The sequence below is a fragment of the Lissotriton vulgaris genome, chromosome 1_1, assembly GCF_964263255.1.
Source record: "Lissotriton vulgaris chromosome 1_1, aLisVul1.2, whole genome shotgun sequence".
In the NCBI taxonomy this organism is placed as follows: Eukaryota; Metazoa; Chordata; class Amphibia; order Caudata; family Salamandridae; genus Lissotriton; species Lissotriton vulgaris.
Genome location: NC_141685.1, coordinates 419984955 through 419995063, shown reverse-complemented (window position 1 = coordinate 419995063; position 10109 = coordinate 419984955). Strand labels below are relative to the sequence as shown.

General features: G+C 40.8%; 1 protein-coding gene and 1 pseudogene across 2 annotated transcripts in view; one reads left to right on the top strand and one right to left on the bottom strand.

Annotated features, from left to right (window-relative positions):
• C8A (complement C8 alpha chain) overlaps window positions 1–10109 on the bottom strand; it is a 379675-nt gene that overhangs the window by 130716 nt on the left and 238850 nt on the right. The window lies entirely within an intron of this gene.
• On the top strand, window positions 6981–8435 carry LOC147747292 (pyruvate dehydrogenase (acetyl-transferring) kinase isozyme 2, mitochondrial pseudogene; annotated as a pseudogene).

Here is a 10109-nt window from a genome sequence, read left to right as displayed (position 1 = left end):
TGTGGGCTGAGAGTTAACACTGTGTGGGTGCTAAAATCCTGTACAATGGGCTTCCCGCAGTATCTCTGAATGGGTCTCCTTGCAAATGGGACTAGGGGAAGCGTCTCTCTCCCGTAGGCCTGCAGACACCATCCCTGACAGGCCCAGGGAGGGGGGGGCTGCCCTGGACCCTAATTGCAAGGAGACAGGGAAACAACAGGGCACACGATCGGTTTGGGGCCCCATGCTGGTGGGCTGAGCGCAAGGCCCTGGGCAGCTGCCCACACTGCCCATGCCTAGCGCCGGTCCTGCACAACAGATTATGAGTCGTGCATGCAGCGTGTGTACACCAGGGGGCCGCACTGCCGGGGCTAAAAAAAAAATGGTTGTGGGGGGGCTGCAAGGTGTTGAAAGTCCCAGGGACCACCACTGCCCGGGCTTTATGTATTGTGGCAGGGCCGGTTCCTGCAGTGTCCTGGGGTGTCTATCCCACCCTCCCATAGCAAGGAAATCTTTTCTCTACTTCAAAATGTAAATGAGATTGCTTTTCCACATGGCGAGCTGCATGTTAGTAGGTCTCCATGTGGAAAAGCAATGCCTGCTCCCAAATGCGTAAAAGTTATGCACCAAAGGCGCTGGAGTCGTGCACCCTACAGATTATGAGTCGCGCATCCAGCACGTGCACACCTGGGGGCCGCACTGATGTGGGTGCGCAACTTTTAATTTTACCGTAAAAAAGTAGTCCCTATCAGTAATTTCTAATATTACTGGGGACCTTATCCCCCGGGTCTTATAAAAATGTTGGGAACCGTGGGGGGAGACACAATGCCCCCACGGTCCCGCTGGCTTCCCGCGTTCTTCGGGAGCCGGCAGTGCTTTTCTGCATGGGTACATGCTATCTTGCATGTGGAAAAGCAATCTGGTTTGGATTTTGAAAGTGAGAACAGATTTCACTGTTGTGTGTTTTAAAATGCAAACTAGGTTTGCTATGGGAGGGCGTAAGGCGCAAGACTCATGGCCTCTCATAGCAAACAGCAGTGTCCCGGGGGTAGGCACCCCGGGACATTGTAGGAGCTGGCCCTGGGACGTGGCAGTCCCCAGGCCCTACGAGGGCTCTAGGCATAGGGTCACGCAGTCTGCCTCGCACAATACACTAAAAAAGAAGAGAAAGTGACGAGAGATGATTTGTGATGTGTTTAGGCTTGAGAGCCTGGATACTCATTAAATGGGGTCTGGCAGTGAAGTGCGTACTTATTCGTGAAGAAGTCTTTCGGGGTCTTGCGAAAGCAAGTCATCTTTAATAATTGCCTCTCGCTGTGTGTACTTGCAAGGTTATCTGATTTGCTTGTGTGTTAAAAAGAGAAACTTTCCACACCTCTTTTTGATTGGTTGTGAAGCATTGAAAGAAGACGTATCAGCGACCAATCCCTTTCCTTGCACAGATTTTGAAAAACATTTTATTGGCTGTTGTGTGGTTAAGTCTACTTTCCTTAACCTAATTTTGATTGGCTTTTTAATTCTATGTGACGTTACGATACACTCACAATGTATGTAGCCAATTTTGTGACGCGCTTTATTTTGCAATGCGTTTCAAAAACTAGTTGTGGTAAGGTGTTTTTAACTTAAACTGTGTACTCTGCTTACAAGTTTGTTGACTGTAAAGGTATTTAAAAATATTATTATATTTTGTATTGTATCATAATTGTGCTGACTTTTTTCCTTTAGCGTGGAGTAATTTGTCCTTTCATTACATGTATAATTCTTCAAAGAATCCTTGAAAGAAAAATGCACAAGTTTCCAAAATATTTTTATTGAGTCTTTTATATTCGTCACATGGGTGAAATGCAAATTTCTTTTTTCATTTATTGGTATCACGCGTTGGACCACATTTATTTTATCATATGTACTAATTTCTTAAGTTTACATTATATAAGTGTTGCCCCATCATCTTTTTTTAATTGTAAGGGCTTTTTTTACTTTCCGATAAAGTAGAATAGAAGTGCTACGACAAACACTCCCTCATTACTTCATCTTTCTTTTTTTATGTACATTTCATGTCATTATTACATTTTACAATCATTTTTAAAAATTGAAAGAATAATATTCACATTAACATTTGAAGACACAATTATATTATTTTGTTGAAAAAAAGGTGCTTGCAAAGATAATACTCCTGTTCTTCACGAGTGAAAATTGGTGAAAGCACTACTCAATATAAATACTTTTAACCCATTTTCACTCTAGAAGATAAAGAGTATTCTCCTTTATTGCAAAGTATTTTCTCGAAAACTTATTTATACTACATTTTTCAATCATTAAGAAATACTTGCATACTAAAAAGAAAATACTTAATTGTAAGTCATCCAACTCCAGTTGAAGGAACATAAAGTTATATATAAATTAAAATATACATTAACAGTATGATCCCTCTGTGGAAATGGAAGATAAATTGAAGATTATGACATCGCTCCTAATGATTACTTTGCACGTAGGAATTCCTTAAATAACCTATATTTCTTGTAATGTCTTTTTACTAAACTCCTTATTATATTCTATTTAAGCGTAATCATACCACATTATATAATCATTTACATATTTTTGCTTTCTTTCTTTAATATATAAAACATATACCCATTAAGATAATTTACCTCTCTTCAATATTCTTTCCTTCCTCCATCAAAATCATCATCCACCTCCTCTGGAGGGGACATAATATTTTATGTATTTTTAAATATACATTAACAATGTGTTCCCTCTGAGAAAATGAAAGATATTGTCTAGATGCTTCTACAGTCCCGAATCATTACCTTGCTCGTAGTTTCTTCGCCCGTATTGATTCTCTGAAACAAAACTAATTATCCAACTGGAGTGGTTTATATACTTTTTAGTTACTTAACAGTCTATGGGATCAATGTATTGCTCCCCCCACTTTTAAGTCACGTTTTTCAGTTGAAAGGTGTTCTCATTTGCACTGTTTTAGTGCGTCACGTGTTTATGTAAACCTGCCTCTTTCCATACTTTTTAACTTTTGTTTAATTTCTAAAATGGTTTATTTAAACTCGTTTTTCTTATTAAAGCATTTCTATAGGTTACTTTTTTTAAATACGAGTATTAACATTCATTCCCCCTTTTTTTTACTTATTATTGTAGTAGCTTCCCTTTTTTTGTAAAACTATTTTTAATATTCTTCATTACCCTAAACCCCTATTTTCCGTACATCCCGTGCAAGAGATACTCCGAGTATTAATTTATATAATTCCATTATTATGACTTTTAATACATTTATTTATCTATTATTTTTAATCTTTCTTTATACGCTGCAAGGGATACTGTTATTTGTGTAGAATAAGACTATGAATCAGTGTCCATTTGGAAAATTGAGAGAGATTGATTTGGTTGATTGATGTGTTTGCAGTTACATAAGTATATATACTCTTGCAGTAAGCCAGGCTTTAGGGTATGCAGTGATTCAAACTCCTATGCATTATGCATGTAGTTGTGTAACCACCTTTACATTTGTGCTTCAGGCCTACAATTCCCTATTCAGTATCTATATACTCCCGCTAACATAGTGTGACTGCTGTTGCAATTTGAAAATGACTCTTTTTGTACCATGTATTAATTAATTCAGTAAAGTAAAAGTGACCCAATAAGAATTCACTCAGTGTCTTTACTTATATTAATGTAATCATTCACTCAGTAAGCATGTACTCATGCAGTGAGGCAGGCTTTAGGGAATGGAGTGCTATGCATTATGCATGTAGTGGTCTAATGACCTTCACATTTGTGCCTCAGGACTACAATTCCTCACTCACTATCCATACCAGGGGTCTCCAACTAGTAGCTTGGGAGCTACTGGTAGTTCACCAGCACCTTGAAAGTAGCTCTCAGATGTAAAGCCAAACCAAAGCAGTCTCAGAGATTCTGTGTATATTAAAGAAGGTACCAATGGAAATTTTATTACCCTTAAGAGTTACAGACAGCCAAACAAATGTCAGGGTCTGCTAATAACACTCAAACACACACTGTGGTGGCGTATGAATCAATCAATAAGGAATTTATAGAGCGCACTACTTACCTGTGAGGGTTTCCAGGCTCTTGGGGAGTTTGTGGGGGGGACTTGTGCAGCTTTGGTCATTCGGAAACCAAGGTCTTATGCATTTTCATTTGTCCTCATTTTTTTCATTCAAATATATGCTACAATGAGCAGTATACATTGAAGGGGAAAAATGCCTTTACTGATTGTTTTTGTGCAGTAAGGTGTGTCTTCCTGCACAAAAAGAAACTCCACACGAGACAGATATTCTTACACCATGGTACAAGGGTGCCTGTATCTCCCACCACATGTGTGTAGTTTAAGCAGCAGTAGAGAGGGAAGGACAGACTTCCAACATATGTATGTTCATATGTTGCATCTGTGTCCTTCGGAAGTTGCTGAGCACGCTGTCGATAAAGAACTTAGTGTCATGGTACAACACTTCCTTATGTTCTGCAGTTATACATTCATCATATTTGACTAATGCATTATTTAGACAATTATGCAGTACGTATCCATTTATGAAAACTTTCACACACTAGCATATAGCTGCGTTGCAGAGTATTGTAAAAAGGGGCGTGGCCTCAGAACACCTCTCTCCAACGCAGCCCTCTGCTGCATACTAGAGGTATCTGGAGGACTTTTTGGCCCCCAGGGGACCTCAGGATTCAAGGGGACTTAATCCTGCAACTTAAAACACGCCACAGGCCGTGTTTACACATTTGTCACCTCATGCCCCGCCCCCTTCCTTCACCATTGTACAAATATTCCTGTAAAATCACCCGAACTACGAATTCCGATTTAATCACCTGTAATCAGGCGAGAACGCAGTGTGGCATCTTTTAGCCCAGCACTGACCCTGAAAAGAAGAGTTCTAAGCATACTTACAGTAACTTGTATTTCCTTCCATAGGTATCCATTGTGTGGTTTTCACCAGAAAAGTTTCTGTGTTGATTTTTGAAACATACAAATATTCTTGTAAAATCAGCCGAGCTACGAATTACGATTTACTCACCAGTTATTAGGAGTGACCTCAGTGCTGCATCTTTTAGCCCAGCACTGACCCTGAAAAGTAATTCTAACCATATTTACCAGTAACTTGAATTTCCTTTCATAGGAATCCATTGTGTGGTTTTCACCAGAAAAGTTTCTAAGTGTCTACTTTCACAAACTAAATATATTCCTTAAAAATTGCCTGTATTCTATGACTGTTTACAGGAGATGCACTTGTGCTGGAACCAGGACCCACCACTGAGTAAGAAAAAGTAATGTTAACACTACTTACCTGATAAGTAAATTTCCTCCCGTAGGATAACATTGGTGATTCTATGTGAAAAAGTTTCTAAGTGTCATCTTTTGAAATACAATACAATTCCTTACAAATCGCGACTGTAACCAAAACGCTTTTACTCAACTGTTTACAGGAGATGTCTCAGGACTGAATTTAGGATTCAGTCCTGTGGTTAGAAAAGTAATCCAAAAAGTAATTATTTACATTTAACTAGAAATTCACATTGACCTCAATGTTGCATTGTGTATGAAATTGAGTTGCCCATTGCAACAACTGTAACTACTGTACTCAAAGGTCTATTGCCTATTTGCAAAGTATTTAAACTAAAGTAATTCATTCTGAGAAAGTATATTTTGTAATGTAATGTATAATGTAATAATAATGTAATTTAAAAAATAAAATATCTAAAAATAAATAGTTTTAAAAAATGTAGAAAATTAGTAAAATAAAAAATACCAATAATTACATTTAAAAATTGTCATTTACAAAACCTTTGAAATTCACAGAAAAATCCATAGGTTTCAGGCAAGTTATAGTTAGGAATTAGCATTTAAAAAACCTTTGAAATTAACTGAAAAAACCATAGGTTTGAGGCCTGTTATATTTAGGAATTAGCATCTAAAAAACCTCAGAAATTCACTGAAAAAAACATAGGTTTCAGACATGTTATAGTTAGTTGAACATTTCACTCGTACAAAACCATTGAAATTTCCACGTTATAGTTAGTTGTACTAATTATAACTCGCGCGCCCGCAATCCACTGCTGATGATATGACATAATCATACCACATAACTAGATACTTGAATCATTGACATTTGCCACACCACACAATCACACAATGGCTCATCAATCAAAAAAGTACAAAAGTTTATTTTTCAATATTTCATAAAGTTATTAAAATCACATACTGTTTGAAGAAAGATGACGAAGGTTTAGCCTGTGAGTTTTTACGCAGAATATTTTGAAAAGAAATGATGTGACAACGTGGGTGAATTTCTTGAGTTCAACAATCGGACGAAGCGCAGGCGACCAGAGAAAGGCGAAACCAAGGAATTATGTTTTATGATTGTAATCATTCGTAGAAGCGCCCTGTGACTGCCAGCGCCACTAGAGGTGACATACTGTTTCCGTTTTAGAGAGGGAATATGTAGGGTGGTAAACAGGGTACTGGTTGTTCCTCAGCCCTCCCGCTGCAGCCGTTCCTGCTGATGTGCTTTCGATCTAATGTTCTGAGTCAGAAAAACAGCCCGTGCCCCCCCTCTCACGGCAGCGTGCTGTTTTCGTCAGCTTCTGATTAGCTGGTTCGGCTGCCTGTCAGCGGCAGTGGGCGGTCTGCTGAACTGGTTCTTGCTGCTACCGGGCAGAAGTTGTTAATAAGGGGCTGAACTGAATGGGCATCAGGTAGGGGGGCAGTGACAGTAGGTGAGGGCAGAACTGGAGGCACCGTAGGGTAAAAAACACACAGGGATGATAGGACAGATCTATCAGTATGGAGCGAACAAAGAGGAGATATAGCCTTATGACACGTGTATTGTGCTAGTGTTCAGGGGAGAGAGTTGAAGAAAGATAATTAAAGACAAGGGGCGCACAAAGGGGCGGGACAGAAGGGTGTGAAAGCCAACAGAGGGGATAGATAAGCCGACTGAGTGGCAGAGGGGATTTTTGCTTCGAAAAGCTGTTCTCTCGTTGCTGAGGCTGGGCTTTCTGCTTCTTGGTGCAAAGAAGCTTGCTGACTGGGGCTCTGCCGCAAGGTGCAGGCTGCTGGCACAGAGGAGGCAAGAGCAAGCATCGAATCCGGACCCAAGATGAAGTTCGCGATGTTCCTGATGAAGAATGCCGCCCTGGCCAACATCCCCAAGCACATCGAGCGATTCTCCAAGGTCTCCCCTCTCTCCATGAAGGAGTTCTTGGATTTTGGATCTGCTACGGGTGTGAGAAAACCTCCTTCATGTTTTTGAGACAAGATCTTCCAGTGAGACTGGCCAATATCATGAGGGAGATTGACATTCTTCCAGACCAGTTGCTAGGAACGCCGTCAGTGCAACTCGTGCAGAGCTGGTATGTTCAGAGTTTAATGGACATGATAGATTTCCAGGACAGAAACTCGGATGACCAGAAAGTTTTATCTGATTTTACAGAGACTCTAGTGACCATCCGGAACAGGCACAACAATGTGGTACCCACAATGGCACAAGGAGTATTAGAATATAAAGAAGCATTTGGAGTCGATCCCGTCACCAATCAAAACGTGCAGTATTTCTTGGACCGGTTCTACATGAGTCGAATTTCCATCAGAATGCTAATTAACCGGCATACACTACTTTTTGATGGCAGCACAAACCCAGCACATCCTAAACACATAGGAAGCATTGATCCTTTTTGTGATGTAGTGGAAGTTGTCAATGATGCTTTTGAAAATTCCAAGATGCTGTGTGACCGGTATTACCTGGCTTCCCCTGACCTAAAGATTAAACAAACAAATGGAAAAGCACCTGGCCTTCCTATTCACATAGTCTATGTTCCATCTCATCTTTACCATATGCTATTTGAGCTCTTTTAGAATTCAATGAGAGCAACAGTAGAAAGCCATGAAGACAGCCCCTCTCTTCCTTCGATCAAAGTCAATGTGTTTTAGGAAAAGAAGATTTAACAATCAAGATTTCAGATAATGGAGGTGGGGTTCCTATGAGGAAAATTGAGCGTCTCTTTAGCTACATGTATTCTACGGCTCCAAAACCAATGATAGACAACTCTCGAAACGCTCCATTGGCAGGCTTTGGATATGGACTGCAAATTTCTCGCCTGTATGCCAGGTATTTCCAGGGTGATTTACAACTATACTCAATGGAAGGTTATGGAACAGATGCTGTGATCTACCTAAAGGAGCTATCAACAGACTCTGTAGAAAGACTTCCTGTTTTTAATAAATCTGCCTGGAAACATTACCAAGCGAGTCCTGAAGCTGACAACTGGTGTATCCCCAGTCGGGAGCCAAAGAATCTTGCAAGGTAGAACAGACCACTCCTGGGACACAAAGTGCCAAGAAACTGGAAAGGGAACAAACCGCTTTTCACAACAGACCTTTGCCTGAAACTGTTACGCTGTTGTAATCAATCGGGTGGAGCAACACTGCCCGAGAGCTGGCCAGATAAGCGACAAGGCAAACATGGGAACCACAATGGTACGGTAAATGAAAAGAAGAAATTTGGAGCAAATTCTCACTGTGTCTTCATTGGAAGGCTCTTTTGGCAATCTCCGCCACAAAACTTGTGTGATGGTCTACTAGCAGATATGAATATTGATGCCATTTTCATCGGTTTATGATTTTCTTCTCTGTGGAAATAAGTGTCATCAAGCTACCATTGACCCCAACTATAAAGACACATGAGATGACCACATCCTTCCCTCGGGCCATTAATGAGCCCATTCAAGACTGTGGTTGCATGAAATATTTTTGTTTGAACCATGAAGTATGTTACATAAGTGCAGATTTTTAAAAGGCGCAATTCCAATGATAGCACAACATATTTTGTCACATTGCCTGATATTTTAATAGTTCACTCTTTCAGAAGTAAAAAAAATACATATGTGTATTATGTAAGTAAGTAAATGCAGGTAGAAATATAGCAATAAATACATGAGGCAAATGAGTAATATAAACTGCAATACCACTATAAAAAAGTATTCTCATTGTCCTGTATTATGTATGAATGAATGAATGAATGAATGAATGAATGTGTGGTTACTTAAAACCATTACATTAAAACCAAAGTATAAAATAACAAAAGTTAAAACCGAAAATGTTTCTGCAGGCAAGTTACCAAAGTTCAGAAGGACACACGCGGTCCGGGACCTGGGCGGGCCACCCGGTGTCCCACGACAAAGTCTCTATTCCTGCGTGACCTTGGCAGCCATCCGCTCGGACCGAGTCTGTTGTATGAATTTTCCGAATGAGGCCATCTGTTTTACTATGCTCAAGGTGCATAGTTGATGGATTGCTTCCTTAGCTGTGCGTGACCCGGCGTCCCTAAGAATGGGCCTGAGGTAGAGGGTGCGGGGTGCACGTCGGGCAGGACAGCAGAATAGTAAGTGGGCCAATGACTCACGTTTATAATTACAGAGTCTGCATTCCCGAGCTCCCGTGCCTGCATTTCCTGGGTGATATAGTTCTTTGAGTGGCAGGGGGTGCAGTCTGTAGGCAAGAATCTTGTGGTGTGCTGGAAGGCCCACGGCCTGCGTGAGATGGTTTCGGGGATTATACGCGGTGTGCGGCAAGCATAGGGACTCATTAAAGGCTCTTTTTTTGAAGGACTCCAGGTCCAGGTCCCGAGAGCATGCACGCACTTGCTTTTTTATCACGTGTTTGATGGTCGTGTAGTTGACAAGTTCTGGATTCCACAACTCGATCGCCAGGTTCAATGGCTGTTTCAATGGTAGCTGACCAGGGGTTCCCTGGTTTAATAAAGATGTATTTCAGGACGGCCTTCAGTGTGTTGTCGCGTGCCGCTGTTGTGAGGTAGTAATATTTACTTAGGGCGCCATCTCTTCCAGCGTTTGTTGGTTAAGGGAGAATTCCAGGCGAATTAGAGTGTTTCTTGTACATTTCGGTAGATGGTACAGTCTCTTGTATGCCCGCAATGAATTTTTTCCATCTCCTTATTCAGTTTGCCTGGATACGCCTGTTGTGCGTAGTTTAGGGCCGGGATTAACTTGGCCTTGAGGACTCTTTGGATGGCAGTTGCTGATGGGCTATGTAGGGAGGCTTGTAGTTTACATAGGGCAAAGGTGATGGTCTTCCCTTT